This window comes from Trachymyrmex septentrionalis, unplaced genomic scaffold, assembly GCF_001594115.1.
Source record: "Trachymyrmex septentrionalis isolate Tsep2-gDNA-1 unplaced genomic scaffold, Tsep1.0 scaffold116, whole genome shotgun sequence".
NCBI classification, from domain to species: Eukaryota; Metazoa; Arthropoda; class Insecta; order Hymenoptera; family Formicidae; genus Trachymyrmex; species Trachymyrmex septentrionalis.
In genome coordinates, this window is record NW_017304289.1 from 177,050 (window position 1) to 193,448 (window position 16,399).

Sequence of the window (16,399 nt, forward strand, 5' to 3'; positions counted from 1 at the left end):
TCTCTCTCTCTCTCTGGTGGAAACCATGCCGTGGGCTGCATTAAAGTCAGGGACATTACAGATCGCGGAAGCGAAATGATGGAGAGGATAGAGGAGTGAGGGAGAAAAAGAGAAATATAGATAGATAGATGGAAGCGTAGAGACAGTTTTCGCAGACCTGCCTTGGATTTGCGGAAGCGCAGGAGGTAAACGAACGGAGAGATAGCTGCGCGCTGCCTCTCGCAAAAGTTGTCGCGGAAATTTTCAGGCGTTTCGCTCGCGTTGTTGTTTCACATTGTCGCGCGGATTCCGGAAAGATAACGCCGCGGGCATGTGTGCAGGACAGCGTGCGCGATGCGCAGGATGGACCGACGATGATATATTGCATATATATACTCTATATATATATATATATGTATATATATATATATATATATATATATATAGAGAGAGAGAGAGAGAGAGAGCCGCGGGTATATTACACGGGGCAATGTGACGCATTGTGCGGGGTCGAGATGGACTTCGTGCCGGCGAAGTTTGTTTTAATCCCGCGGTCGCTTCTCTGAGCTCTTGTCTCAGGAGTCTCATTATAACGGACACCTGCCGTTTTTCCTTCAACATGGTACGTCGACGGAAAGTGCCCCGTGGCATCCTAAGAGAACGAAGAGAACAAAATCCGTAAGATAATTATTGTAACGCGAATAAAAAGGAAGATGCGGCACGTTAAACAAAGCGCGTCGCGGAGCAATGGATCGATCGACGATGGCGGCGTTCTCGGCGCAAAAAAATATTCTCGCATTGTGTTAGCCGTGGAAAATGAGTTCGAAACGCGAGCTCGACGGCCAATAATTCCGATTCATGGGACATTACGATATTGCATATGCACGGAAGTTAATCGTCCTGTCGTGCGAGGCTTTATGGCTTATACGATCCCACGTATGTGCGTTCATTGTCGGGGCCGTGTGATACGAGAGCTAGCGTGTGCTCATGATTTTTTAAGGATTTATGGACGGACGTGCTCATTCTCTTCCGCTAATTAAAAGCGAGCTCCCACGTGTGGCTTCGCGAAAAAAAAAAAAAAAAAAAAAAATTGAGGAATTGCTGTCGGATCGATACCAGAAATGGAGTACCCGGTGCGCACGATAATTCGGCATTTAACACGAATTATCGGCGACACTAATGGCACGACAGTAATAAATGCATTACGTATTTATAATTACTCGATAATGCGATATCGCGTTTTCCCCGCGCCGAACTAGTTCCACCTGCTTCTTTCTCACCCCTTTCTCTCTCCCACCCTTCCTCTCCTTCTTTCTCTCTTTCTCGCGTATATTCCATATGTAAAATTTCAATACGTCGTTATTTTTACCGTTCGGAAATCGACATAGGCTTTCAGGAAAGCGAAAACGCGCATTCCGGCGGCGTCGATGAATAGTATTGTAACTGCAATTTTTCACAGTTATTTTTACGACAGCCTTCTATTTCAGATTTCTTTGTTTCTTCAGTTACAATGAAAATACAATATTAAATAAACAACATGTAAATAAACTTTCAAAGTCACAGAATTGGTTTGAGATGTACTGTTAATAAAGAGGGAAAAATAATTATTGCATCGATCATTTTTTTATAATTGATAACATGAAAAAAAATGTAATTTATGATACTCTCCACCGGTATACGCTTTTATGTAATAAATAACCGTGTTGTATTAAGGACAAAAAAAAAATAGTATTTTTTCAATATTCTTGCATTCTGGAAAAAAATACGAAAAAAATGTCGTTAATACGCACGCATAGCCGATAATGGATTTTCATAGGCAATCCTTTTGTAAATCACAGTGATGATGAAGGGCGATTACATCCGCTCTATGTATAGAAAATTTGGCGGAGATTGCCGGCTTTGTTGCACGTTCGTACATAGATGGTAAGTCTTTCGCCGCATTAAATGGAGAGAGTTATAACCCTGCCGGGCAATAAATAATGCATCGTGGATGCGTACGCGGTATATACTCAGCGTATTGTTACCACGGGTAACATGCTCCGAACTGGGCATGTTCAACGACCGAATAAAATTTTGATTTCGCGGCATTTTCCTGCGCCAACATTCATTAAACCTTTATACTCTAACCGCTTTGTCGTTATATTTACTTCATTAAGCTGTACATGATGCATGGCGGAAATCAGTCGTGTCACGAAAAAGCACGTACGCAAACATCTTTTATAATGTAAACGTAGAAATATTATTCATATAGATAGAATCATATATTTCATTTCGGTCGTAAATTCTTAAAAGGAACATTTCGAGAAATTGCATTGCTTGCGTCGCGTTCCAATAAAACAGTATTAATTTAAATTGAATCCTTGATTTATTAACGGTTATTATTGATGAAAACACGTAATAACGATTATATGTAATAAGTCGGTTGTTAATTTAGATATTGTATTGAACATTGTTCAGTATAATTAATGGCAGTGCTAATTATGCACGTGTTACAATTGTTACATATGTATACTTACAAAAATCATTTTGCTTAAAGCGTTCGTTAGAACAGCTCGTTGGTTTTAAAATATTTCAAGTATTCACTTGTAATGCCATCTTTCGGTATAAATAATAACTAAGTCGCGTCTTTGATCTATTGTCCTCCTTTCGGAAATGCAGTTCCCAAATTGTAACATTACGCACATTATCTAATGATTAATAAATTTCTAGTGACCATGATAAGGCAACGAAGTTTTACCATCTGCCGCATGCCAAGATAACATTTTGGGAAAAATGCCTCATCGATAAAATATTATTTCTATCCTACGAGCGATATTATAAATATAACATTTTTGAGTTGACAAATTCCAATAAAAATGCAAAAGTCTTAATTACTATTCACCGATTTGCCAACTGCGATATTTAGAGAAAATAACTAAATAGTTATTTTCTTCAAACATCGCAATTAGTTTTTATATTTAGAGAAATACTACGACAAAAATGTAAATGTTTACGTGATATTCTTTGGTATTCGAGATGTAAGATAAATATTGTAATATTTAATAATTAATTATTTTTAAATTTTATGATAATTCTTTGTAAAATATCGTATTTATCTGTTGCAGGAAACCCTGTTCTCTTCAGCCCGGCAATCGGAATGAAATCAGATCCGTTCGCATGTTTCTTAGTTATCAATTTTGTATTGTTAGCTTAATATTACATAGGCTCTCTTTGTCGTATAGTCAATCAACAAGCTTGAAAAATTTGTCGTACGACAAAAAACGGACGCATGTCCAATATTGGTCTGGTTAAATTATTTGACGTACAAGAAAATGATCGTATCTACAAACAAATTATCACGAAAATAATTATATCTACGATTACATCTAAATTTAACAAGACTAAGGTAGTTTTTATGATTAAAGTTGACTTTTTTTAACTTTTTCTATAATGCATTGAAAAAAAATTGCAAATATTTCGAAACAAAGTTTTACAGACTTTCTAACTGCTGAAGATCCGGAACGTAAATTTTATCGGTTCTTACACTAATCCGCCCCCGAATGGAAGCAGCGATCAGTAATTATTCCTGCATTGTACAAACTTACTTCACGCTGTTCTCTGTCATAAACAGATTAATTATTTGCACCTCCAGTTTCACGAAACGCCTTCGAGCTAGGAACTTCCTGCGCGATCTCAATCGCAATTAACGCCGTTGTTCGAAGGCAGCATTAATGGTCGCTAACGATCACAATAGAAACCGAAGTAAGTCGTTTTGCGAATTAGGTATTATAGTTCCGTCCCTTTGGCGTTTCCGCCACAGCCAAATGATTTCAGACTCAATAGCGATGATCATTCTGAAACTTTCATCCTGAAAGTTGAGAGAAGCTGGATGAAAAAGACGTAAAAAGGACATGTCAAAGCGATCTATTTTCATTCATTGGACTCTCTTCTAGTGATGGTGAAATAAATTATAACCTACTGGAGGGTCATATGTAGATATATGGTAAGGTGCGCTAAGCTATTTCGGACAGTCGTAACTCATATTTACGACCAATGGGAGTTACGCCAACTTTAAGAGGCTGCATAATGAAATCCAGTGTGGCGGTAGCTCTCTCTCGTTCCCGCAACTCCTTACTTTTCCTGTAGCTCATTCGCGAGCTTTTCTACCTCCGGCCTCATTTTTATCCTCCCGTTACGTCCGCTCTTCTTTGACGCCTAATATTCGTACTTTTGCCTCGGAGAAAGAAGGCAAGATGAATATATCACTCGCACCTTCACCAGTCGCCCTCACCAGTCGCCCTCACCAGTCGTTTGTAGAAAGCTCAAGCTGGAGAGGTATAACTAAGAAGATACCTGAGATAGCGTTCGTGTCCTCAAGGATTCTTTCGACGGTCCTCAATTTTTATTCCCAGTGCGTGATATCTATTATCCTTCATCACTGTTTAGTAAAAAATAGATGGTTTGACACACCAACGAGTGATCGTTGGATAAGTAATGCGTCTGTCAAAAAAGCCTTTCTTCTCGCAAGGAATATGTACGCAGATAGGGTATCTGAAAGACGTCTTTTAGATATCTTATGCAACATGCATGTTATCTGAAACGTTTAAACTTATTAATGGCAAAGAAAATCATTGCAATCGATGAGACAAACGATTGGCGCAGTTACCGGCACGATCAGGGAACTCTTGTAATTAGAAAGTTAGATTTCTTCATATTAATCGAGTAACCGCAGAGGATTAAACATTACAACTACTCATTGTCTACGCGTGCTGGCACTCCATCCATTTTATCCCGCGCCGTGTAGTTTCGCAGCTTTAACCGGTGCCGTGTCGGTTCACCACGTAATTGCTTCCTGCTCTTTAAAGCCGTGTACACATCGGCAAGCGATAAAGTTGATAAAAAAAAGTTTGCTCGTTAAACGCAATTGGGATAATTCGCGGTTAAAATTCAAATTTACATTCGTAAAATAATTCATAAATGCCAATATTTTTGTTGATGTTAAAATTGCTCGCCGGTCGTTTCTTATGAGGTCAGCAAAATTCACCACTTTCAGTAGAGATGCCTGTCCTTTGCAAAATCGATCGCTCGAACTGTACTCTGCGGTGGAAAAAAGTTTCGCTCGGTCTCTCTCGCCGATGTGAACGCGGTTTAACGATCGCAACGATCCGGTGTCGCGGAACGAGATCTATCTTCCGAGGGAGAGACGCTTTGGTTCCCGTAAACAAATAACGAACGCTCGATTACGGTCGAGGGTCTCCCCGCTTGATCGCCGTCATCTTCGTTGTCGTCGCTGTAAAAGGTATATATTGTCGCGTGTATTTGCTCTCGGTGACGGGTGTAGCACGTGGGTGTAGCAGGAAACGGGCCGTCTCGAGGTCGGTCACGGCGCCGTCGTTTATTCGCGCTCCATACAAAGCCCCGGTCACGTTTCTTCCGCGCTTTATGCCGCCCAAGAAGTTCGAAACTATGGGCCCGGACGGCGGAAACATAAAACTCCAGACAACATAACTCACCCATTTCCAGACTATCCCTTCGAGAAATTATTTTGCAGGATAGCTTTCTCTCTCTCTCTCTCTCTCTCTCTCTTTTTCCTAACCTACGGCCTCGCACTGTGGAGAAGCATTTCCTCCCACACGTAAGAAGGTTACGCGAAGAGAAAGATTGTTGCGCGATTCTCGGGGGTGGGGGGGGGAGGGGGCGCGCAAGAGAAGCCGGGAAGCTCCTCCCTTCCTATCTCTCCCGTCCTCTTTCTCTTTCTCGATCCACTGGAACATTAATCATATCCCTTCCCTCCCCGCACGCCCCAGACGCTTCGGATAAATCGTCGATACGTCTGCGGTTAATTAGGCGATTAGGCAGCCGCTGCACCGGCGCACCATTCCGCGCCTTTGCCAGCGAAATTCCGGCATTTCCGGCCACGAATTCTTACGCCCGATTGTTACACGTGTAACGTTGTTGGAATCAATCGATCCATTAGCCATTAGTTCGCGAATATAGAGAGCGAAGTAGAGTGAAACTAATTACATTGTGCGGGGAAGGTGTACTTTACGATGATTTTATACAAAGCTAATTACATTACAAAATGTAGAATAAAATTATGTGTGTACTCCACGTGGTTGATTTAATTGAAAACGTCGCCCAACTATTTCGACGGAGAGAGAAGTCTCGGTTTCTCTTCTTTCGTTTTTTTTTTGTTTTTTTTTTTCGAATTCTTTTCTCCGCTTGTCTCTTCAACATTTCTCTCATATTTCCTGCATTTGAGTTAACGGAGGATGTAACTCGGTACGAACTAATTATGGATTCGAATAAAGTGATTAGTGACCTAATGATAGCGAGGTTACTGAATATTGCGTCGCGATAATCGCGCATTATTTCACCGGTCACGTTTTCCACGAAGGGGATTTTAAACCGTAACGGTTCAACCGGAGGAGACGAACGTGATCATCCCTTAATTATAACAACTCACGTATCTTAGCTATCGCGCGCGAGATTATTCTCGGGTTCGCGTTAATTCAATTTTCGCGTATACGTATTGACATTGCTGGGAATCTCGCAACGCCGGGACTACGGAAGGAACGTAATAATAACGTGTTGCACACGAGACGTGCGTTTAATCATTTCAGCAGGCACGACGATAATCCACAGAGAGAGAGAGAGAGAGAGAGAGAGAGAGAGAGTTACAGTGCAATTCGCGGAGTTTTCGTATCCGCGTGTAATCGGACGTTAACGAAAGTCGTATAAATTCGTTTAAAGTCGCGCAAACTTCTGGAACTTCGCACGGCACTCCGCTCCTGAAGCGCAGCGTATCGACTTAGCGATACTTCGTAAAGTGTATCACGACGCGTCACTCGGCGAATTCGAAGCGACATTACAGAAGCTGAAATTTAACAGCGAGATTTAACGCTCGCGATAAGAACGGCGCGGCGTTTACGACGTAACGGTAAAAGGCGACGGGGAGATTAGGATTGCGAGATCCAAAACGCATTTTCGTCGCCCCGGAGATTTCGGAGATGGACCATTATCACGGAAGTCATCCGCCTGGCAAGCGCGTTTCACATTCTTGCGAAGTGCGACGTTCTTAGCTACGTCGCCGGGCTTGGCAAGCTCGACGCTCTCTTGCGTCGAGAAACATCGTCGCGTCCGTAATGCGCCCGCTATTGCACCACTCGACTGTTCGCTATTCCATTTCTTCCCCTTTCCCGGTCGCTTTCGATCCACTTTCCGAGGTAATCTCTATCTTCTATCCCACCCGCGAGAATTCATTCTCGATATTTAAACACACAAAATCTGACGTACGGAGTGTAAGCATCGTTCTCGACAGATACGCAGATACGTGTGAATGTGTGTGTGTGAGGAGACTATTATTTTTCATGTTGTTAATAACTTTTGCATTATTAATTAAAAATTTGCGGAATAAATCCTAATAAATCCGTATAAATCCGACCGCGGGAATGTAAGTTTATGATGAAACTTTATTTTTCAGCTTCACGTAAATTTTCATTTAATCGTCAGTCAAAGTTACATGCTTGAATCGTGTAAAAAGAGATAGTTTAACGAGATTTTTGTTTTTAAACAAGACAACGAAAAGAAAAAGTTAAACTCAAGTTTATCAATATATATGTATTTTCTATATCATAATTACGCATAAAGATTTTCATGGACACAAAGCTCTCTGAAATAATCTTGTAAAAAAAGAGAGAAAATTGAAATAACGGCCCTATATTTCTTCAATTATCTCGAAACTACGTTAATGATAACGGAGAAGCGGTATCTAAAATGTCGGTGTGGGAAATGAGATTTGTTGGTTCCAGGGATGACAATTGTTTTAAGAAAAAGGAGTAAACCGAGATACGCACAAAAAGCGCGCTTTATATATAAGTATATTCGGCATAGAAGCGCGCGTACGACAATAGTATTTGCAGGTTCCATTGTTCTTTTAATTAGTTGGTATTCCCTCGGGCGTTCCTCGTAGGTTTGGAGAGTATCTGGGTGAAAGGCCGGTCAGCGAGTCATCGTTGTACGAGGGGCAGGTCGACTAGGAACGAAATTATCGCGTTTGTTGAATACTCGTATTCTCATTGGATGCGACTCGGGATGGTGGAATTCGCCGCCGTTCTCCTCGGAATGAATATGCGCGAATGCAAAGGGCGGAAGAAAGAGGAAGAATTTTCATAATATATGACATCGTTGCCTTTTTACATGGGCGAACCATTCGTTTTGCCGACTATCGTTAGCATAATGCACGAGGTTCCTCTTTCTCGTCTTTGTCGCGCGATTAGGGATTATCTAACCTGCGGCAGCATTCTCGCTCGTCTCTCGAACAAATCCACGCGATCGCTACGTATATAGAACATCTGTTCGAACGCGCACTGTGCTATTAAATGAAAACGCATCGAAATATTTCGGAAATTACAGTCCCGTAGGAATTTATGAAGTAGGCCATATTCGAAGCTTGCACGCACCAATGGGCTGCAATTAATCTTTATCTGGTTTTGGAATATTCACGAAACAATTATAACAATGTAACGTTTTTCTCTCTCTCTCTCTCTTTCTCTCTTTTTCTGTTTTATTGACAAGAACAAATTAAAAAGAAAAATTTGGGTTACGATAATTATTATTGAATTAAAGGAAAGAAAAAGAGAGAGAGAGAGAGAAAGAATGCTATTCGTACAAAGGGGAAAAAAACGAAGAATATTTCTCTCCACTTTTAAGCGCTCCGCTTCTTGCAATCGAATTTTGTGCGTTTGGCGAATAATGGCATTCCCCTTTACGAGCATAATCGAATGCATGTCGGACAAAACCGCGCTCGCTGAGAGCTTCCTCCTACTGCATGTCGTCGATTTTGTGCACCGTCATATCCTTCGAATTTATACGTTCTGTTGTAACTTAAAAAAAGAGAGAGAGAGCGAGAGCGAGAGGGAGAGAGAGAGGGAGAGGGAGAGAGAGAGAGAGAGAGAGAGAGAGAGAATGCGAAAAAGAGATGAGGGTTTGACATCACGCGGTTTTCCTCGGCAAATAAACGCCGCTTGAATCGTGTCACGATCTTGAAAAAGTCTGTGCATTCGGGCGAATAAAAAACCACTGTGTCCCGAATATCCGGAATGAAATGGGATAATAAAACTATGACCAACTACAGCGTTCCAACCTTTGGTATTCTATGGATGATGCATTGTGTTTCCAGGCTTTGACAGAGGAGACAATTTATCTTTAAGACTTTGATTATAGCGTAGGGGTGCGTTGTTGTCTCATCGATGAATCGTAAAAATTCAAATTTGGCTTTTGATCATTGAAAACATAATGACACGCGTCATCAAAGTTAGAAATTGTATCTATTAAGAATTTAATTAGATTTCAGTTCATTAAGAAATCTTTCATACAATAAAATATTCATATTTATATCCGCAACGTAACTTTACGTCGTTATTCGATTTCGTTAGTTTAAAAACTTTCTCGAAGTTCAATTGTTTCTTTTAATCGGGGATACAGTCTCGAACCTCTGAAAAAACGTAACGGTCTCTTAAAAAAACGGTCTTATGCAGACGAGCGTAAAAACCGCGGACTGCCTGGAGTGTTCGACGGCAAGCAAAAGATAATAAAACAGTGATCGACGAATGTAGGAAGTTTAAGCGAACTCCATGGTATTTAGTAACGCTAGACGCGAAAAAAGAGACGCAATAGTAGACGGATCGTATGCAAATCACGATGGCGGCGATCGTAAACTCCCTCGCCGGCCAGCCAACCGGCTGGACTATTTCCCAATGTGGGGAAAATACGATATCTGATGCGGAACCATTTGCACGAGCTTGGGTTTAGTTAAATGAAGATGCGCTTTGAAAGTGATCTTATCGGTACACGTGTTTATCGACTCTCCATCTAACGCGACCATCTCCGGCGAATTCGATCAATGAATCTATCTGAAAGTAATTAATTTGCCTTAGTGGCAGGTAAATCGTTACATATACAAACAGTATCATCCGATTAAAAAAAAAAAAAAAACCGATCGTATTAACAGAGCATAGCAAACGTCTGATTAATTCATTCAATATTTTCAATCTTGCTTTACGCCGTGTTTGCTGTTGTTTATTATTATATATTGTATTTATTTGCAATTTTGGATAAACAATAAATGAGATGTCTAAATTCCATTATACATTTTGTTAATATTGTATATAAATATAATAATAATAAATGATTATACAGTCACTGTATAATTCTTTTGTTTTCCTCTTTCTATATTTTTCAGATTATTTCCTTTACGTTGCTTTGAAAAGTAATAGTATTGTATTCCTTTTCTGTTATAATAATAACTGTCGTAAATTAATAAAAGAGAGAAAAAGGGAGAGAGAGAGAGAGAGAGAGAGAGAGAGAGAGAGAGAGAGAGAGAGAGAGAAAATTATTCTTAATATTTATCCTCCGCCTTTTACAAGGATTCTGTCGGTGCAGTTTTCTAATGAGCACACAAATCAGAGATGAATAAAGGCTTCAAGAATTCAACCAGCAGGAGAAATATGACCGTTGAATTTCTCTTGTTGCATAGATTGTTCAGAGTATCGCAGCTGCCGGCAAAAGTAAAGATATGGCGAATTTTTCCTCCATATATTATCTTCTAATTATAACACCCGATCCATAGACGAGGATTCTCGTTTAACCGCGTCACGTGTCGTGCTGTAAATCAAATAAATAGTCAAATAAAACCTCTCATTTTGTTCTACATAAAATTTGCACAGCAAAAATTGTTTAATATTTTTGAGAAAAGAATCTACGGAACGAGAGAGTGCGGTAATTAAGCTTATCATTTCATTCAATTTTATGTCGTATTCTTTTTTATTTTATTATCGTATTCTTTACATTCTTTTCGGTAATTAAAAAAGGATTTTCGCGGGTCTGTTTAGTTACAGTGTTGATTTTATTTAACGAGTAATTTTAAATACATATATATAGAGCAATATACATTTCTGAGCGTTACAAGAGGTACAAGATTCAATAGTAATAAAACAAAGCACGAAGATAAATGGAAGCAATGTACGATTGTAGATAATTAGCGGTATTTAATAATTAGCACCGGCATGGTCGCAAGAGACAAAATGCCAGTGGATATGTGCGCTGCGTACCTGCAGTGCAGCAGGACTCGTGGAAATGACGTTGCTGGCCTCTTTTAGGGAACGGGAAGCTCGTATTTCTCCTTCTGCCGTAATCACTTTGGCCCTATATAGCCTTCCTCGTAGCTTCCGCCTCCATGGCCATAGCTCGTTGAAACTGTACCGGAAGTCGGACGTCCTTTCTGAAACAGAGGTATCCGTTAGGTATCCGTTTCAGGCAACCGCGTGGAAATTCATGGACAAACATGCGAGTGTGAACGTGAATGGCATTAAGACTGTTATGATGTTGAATGGAGATAGGATTGTTACAACATATTATTATGACTATCACTGTTACTTCTTCGCTTTCAAATAATTTCTAGAAATGTATCAATAGTCAGCATTTTGATCTCATTTCAATTAATTTTAATGAAGTTGAAGACTGTTCTGTAGAAAATTCTTATACTTTTGTATCAATTCTTGGTAAAATATAACATGTGCAAAAAAAAGTTTATAATTGTACCAAAAAAAATGCAAGCATATCGATTACTTTTTTACAGGATATTATTATATCAATGCGATTGCATTTTCTTAGCGAAATATCATAAACTTTTCTTGCACGTATTATTTTATTTAGTATCGATACATATTATTCATAGTTTACGATTGTTGTTCAGTGAATGAACAAAATCGTTCACAATGAGACTATTTCGATCACGAGTTACAATATCGAAACGGCAATACCGCTATGGTGTTACGTGTAATGTGCAATATGCCGCTATAATCTAATTACTCCTTAATAACACTTCGTCGATGTAAATATAAACGTATCGATTCGTTTCGTCCGACTGTGAAATTTTATCGGTCGCGCGGCGGCGAAATAAACGACCATTGACTTGTTTTACGCGAACGCGGATTCGACGAACACATTTAAAATTTAAATCACGCCTCGTTCTACCCTTTTTTTTCTATCTCTGTCGGTCGAAATACATTTTCGTTAGCGCATTATTTTTATCGAATCACCCTCGCGCAGCTGCGCAACGTTCGTATTATTTGCCGATCAAGCGATTTCGCAATGATTTGCATTGGTCATTCGTTCACAAACAATCTTTTTTGGTTCTTGTATGACCACTGTAAATGTGAAGCAAAGATTTTAGAGAAATCTATAAGTATTTAATTTTAATAATTTCTGTTATCAATGAGATGCTAAATAAAAGACAATTGCTATCTTTAGAACAGAATGGTGTAAAATCTACATCAAAGTCAGAAAATCACGAAAGATTAGATTTATTTACAAAATCTTTTTGGCGAATCTTTATCTTCTTGTCGCTATCCTAAGTATAAACGAATTAATAATATTACACAATTATATATTACAGAATTAATAAAATTACACAAATGATAAGATTAAAGAGAGAAAACAAAATTTCTTGATCGTGCATGACATTAAAGTAGGTATATCAAGCTAAAATATTCACATCTCGACTTTGATTCCCCAAGGATTTGTTGCCTTGTCCAAAGTAATCTGCATGATGTAAGAAATAATCTTCCACTCCGAGAGGAGTTTATCTCAGGCATCTCAGCGAGACTAAAGTCACTAGATAACAAAGTACCGCAAACTACTGCCATTTTGGCTCCATGACGTGCGGTTATTCAAAACTTACATATGACTGTATCATGTTATAAGAAAAAATAAAACCTCACAGATAAAAAATTATACCTTACAGATTACAGCCCGTTCCAACAATGTTTCTTTGCTAATTAATTGAAGCCATTTTTTACGTCTGTCGCCTGTTGGCAAGCGAAATAAACGGAAACCTCTTCCGCTGCAGTTTTTGCAATTCTTAATACAGCAACTGGATATTTTTACCGACATCTTCTAGCCAGTTCCAACTTTCTTACACAAAGTTATAAACGAGTATAAGGATTCTCTCTCTCTCTCTCTCTCTCTCTAACAGAATAATAGTTTTTTGGCAACTCAATGGAAACAATAATGGTCGAAGAAAAATCTTTTTCTTTTTATAAAGTAGTAATTTTAACAAATCGCGATTTTTTAATAATTTTGTTAGGTTTACCGTATACATTCAACATTATTAATTACAAATCAATTTGATTTTTTGATTTCAGACTACTACTTCTGGCTGTACAAATGTCACAACGATTTAACAGCAAACAAAATCCCGTGTGGACATATTTGCCGCCATTGTTGCCTCTCGGACATTTCAATACATTTTAATTAATAAAAATTCATACTTATTACATAAAGTGTAAATATATGTCCAAACCTAAAATTGATAGATGTAACCATTTTCCCACGAAAAATTCATTAAAAATCATTGATTTTTTAACCCTCCCGGCTCCCTTAATATATTACATTAAATGCAATATCTGCAATATCTATTCGACCATTTTGGCTCCAAAGATATATCACTTTTATTTCTCCATTGCGGTACCTTTAAGTACCTTATTGTTATATCTAATTTTAAGCGAGACTACTCATACCACTCGCAGCGTACTCGCAACCAGTAATCATGTCGAATGGCTGGAAAAGTAAGTGAAAGGGATGACGACCAGCCTATGACTCACCGCGCCGCAGCCACCACTGCCGTTGGGGGGCGGCAAACCGTGAACGAGCTCCGTTGCTGGTAGCCGTTAAACCCCCACGGAACGCTGCTGAAACGTCGACACGCTGTGTCGACTGTTCCTCGTAATTTTTAACGGACCAGAAACCAAGCTACATGCGACCCTGGATGGACGTGACTCTAAATTACTCTAAAAGCATTATCGGAACAACATGGTGATACGCGCGTCGTACTGAGCGAACGCAGACACGCGTCGACACCTTTATAACGGTGTAATAGTATATCAATGTTTTGAAAATATAATAAACACAATTAAATTTTATTTATGGAAAATTGAATACAATATTATTTCTTCGTTGTATATTAAGATGGTTGTATTAAGCTCGTTGTTCCCGTACTACGTTGCTCTAATTGCTAATTTAACAATTGTTACACATTCTACGAAAATAAAGTGAAAATTATCGCACAACCAACTCTTCAAGCACTCTCTCTCTGCGGCACAAAACTCGTTATGCAGTTCATCACTGTTAACCCGGAAAAGCTTTTAACATGCGCAATTAGCTTATTTTCATTATACCGCTGCGCACGTCTTGTCTCTGATTCTCGCGATGGCCAAAAATAAAGACAGAGATTACAGCGAGAGTACCGAGTAGAAAGGATGAAAAGGAGGAGGGGAGTTTAGGAAAAAAGCGCACGCAATCAAGTATTTAAATGCCGTGCCAACAGCACGATGGAGACGCGATGTGTAACCAAAGGAAAAACTGCAGTGCGCTTTCATCTAGCTGCTAGAAATAAACTCGGGAGTAAAACTGTCGGGATAAAGTGAAAACTGTCGGCCAGGAACGCAGACTAATAGCACAATCCACAAAGATAAGATAATATTGTAAACCAGTGCTGGTCTTATGCACCGTCAGCTAAATTGAAAAATCTAACGTCCTTCTTTCCTAATATCTTTTCGCTCTGCCGCTCTTCTTCGTGTTTGTCGATTTCAGAGCAAGAATAAATAACTTTGATATTGCCTCCCCCATATCTATAGTTTGCGATTTTTACGATGACATTCAGAAGCTCCTTTATACGATATAGTAGACAATCGCATCGACTACGTTATGAAGTCTTTGATAAAGCACTTCGGCTACACGTCACAAAGGACACTGTCTTCAGATCTGCGTATGCAATAGTACACAGCATAACGAGAAATTAATTACGGACTTTTGCATCGAATCGATAGAAAGAAATATCTGTGAAATATTGTAATCATTTACACGAGTTAAAAATTTACGCTAGATTTACCTGGGCCGTGAGTTCTACCCTTCAAATGATCTACTTAAAGTAACGACCTTTCTCTCGTAGACGACTTTGAATAAACAGCAGGAGGAAGATGTGATCGTTACAAGTAATGATCCTATCGTTGCTAGAAACTTGACAATCTGCGTCGCTATATTCACTTTTTCGTTTACGTTAAGCCACATAACAATCATTTCAACCCCTAAGAAGAAACATGGATATTTTAAATATTTATGTAAAATTTTAATCTTTATTTAATTATCGCTGAATAAATTGTTTAGATACCTTGTATCGTTTTATTGGAATTCACATATATATTAATTACGCGGTTATAATTGGTTGCAAAATAAAATTATTATAGAGCTTGAGAATATTCCTCGCTCAATCTTTTCGATTTTTTTCTGTAAAGAAGACGTTTATTCAAACATTTTCGATTTGAGCAACAGTTCAGATTTCATCAGAAAGATTAATCGAGCCATCACAAAAGTGATTAGGTAAAAGCGGAGTGATGCGCTTGCCTGATTCCGTTCCCGGCTGTTGATCGTTTTCTTTTCAACTATATTGCAAGCAAAGCAATCATGCAAGCGCCTTTTACGGAGATCGCGCGGTTAAATTGTGCGTGAAATGGAACGTCTGCCAGAAAAGTAATTTGTCCCTTTCCGTCTATACCCTCTCTCATTAATTTCATTGCGCAGTTCCGCTCCCCGTCAGTCTTTTTTTTTCGTAAATTCTCTACTTTTTTATGATAGAATTAAAAACTTGGGAATGAAAATATTTGATGCGCGAAAACTCCGCTAGTTACGATACTACATTTAAATATTAGCGTAATTTCAGTTTTATCGCTGATATAATTTCCGTAATTTACGTGTTAGTGGAGAAGCAAGAGAAGAGAATTATTTTTCCTTTCGCTGAAGAAGGCGGGCAATTTATTTCCTTATTGCGAGCTCTTATACATAATGTACCGTACCGTGTACTGTAGCGGATTTTCCTTCCGTTAGTCTCTGTTGGGTTTGATCACCCTCTGTGTGGTTTCACCAAAACGACATCCTCCACTTAAGCAGGACACGCAGCAGATCGATCACCAGCAGAATACCGGCCTGTTTGTCAGATTTCTCTCTATCGCGCGTAATTCTAAATCCGATAATGCATCACGTACATTCACATTATTGCTACAAACTGTATACAATCGACCTAATAAACTTTATTTCATAAGAAAGTTTGGCAGTCGAATTAAGAGGAGAGAACAGCCCGAAGAGAAAAAGAAGCTAATTGTTCTATCTTTTCATGACGCTATTTATTAAATTATAATATTATTCTTGATATAATTATTATAATTAATCACGTACTTGCTTTTAAGACAATCAAATAAGAATAATCATTGATCGATAAATGAAATAGATTCGATAAAATCTTTCATTTCACGAATCACTGTATTACTAATACGAGTTTTCTTTATTTAAAAGTTGCTGAGCATAAAACTCCATTTCGTCGCTTTTT

General features: G+C 38.8%; 1 pseudogene; it reads right to left on the reverse strand.

The window, feature by feature from the left end:
- Positions 1 to 10,405: 10,405 nt before the first annotated feature.
- LOC108754053 lies at positions 10,406 to 15,096 on the reverse strand (annotated as a pseudogene).
- Between the last annotated feature and the right edge of the window lie 1,303 nt (positions 15,097 to 16,399).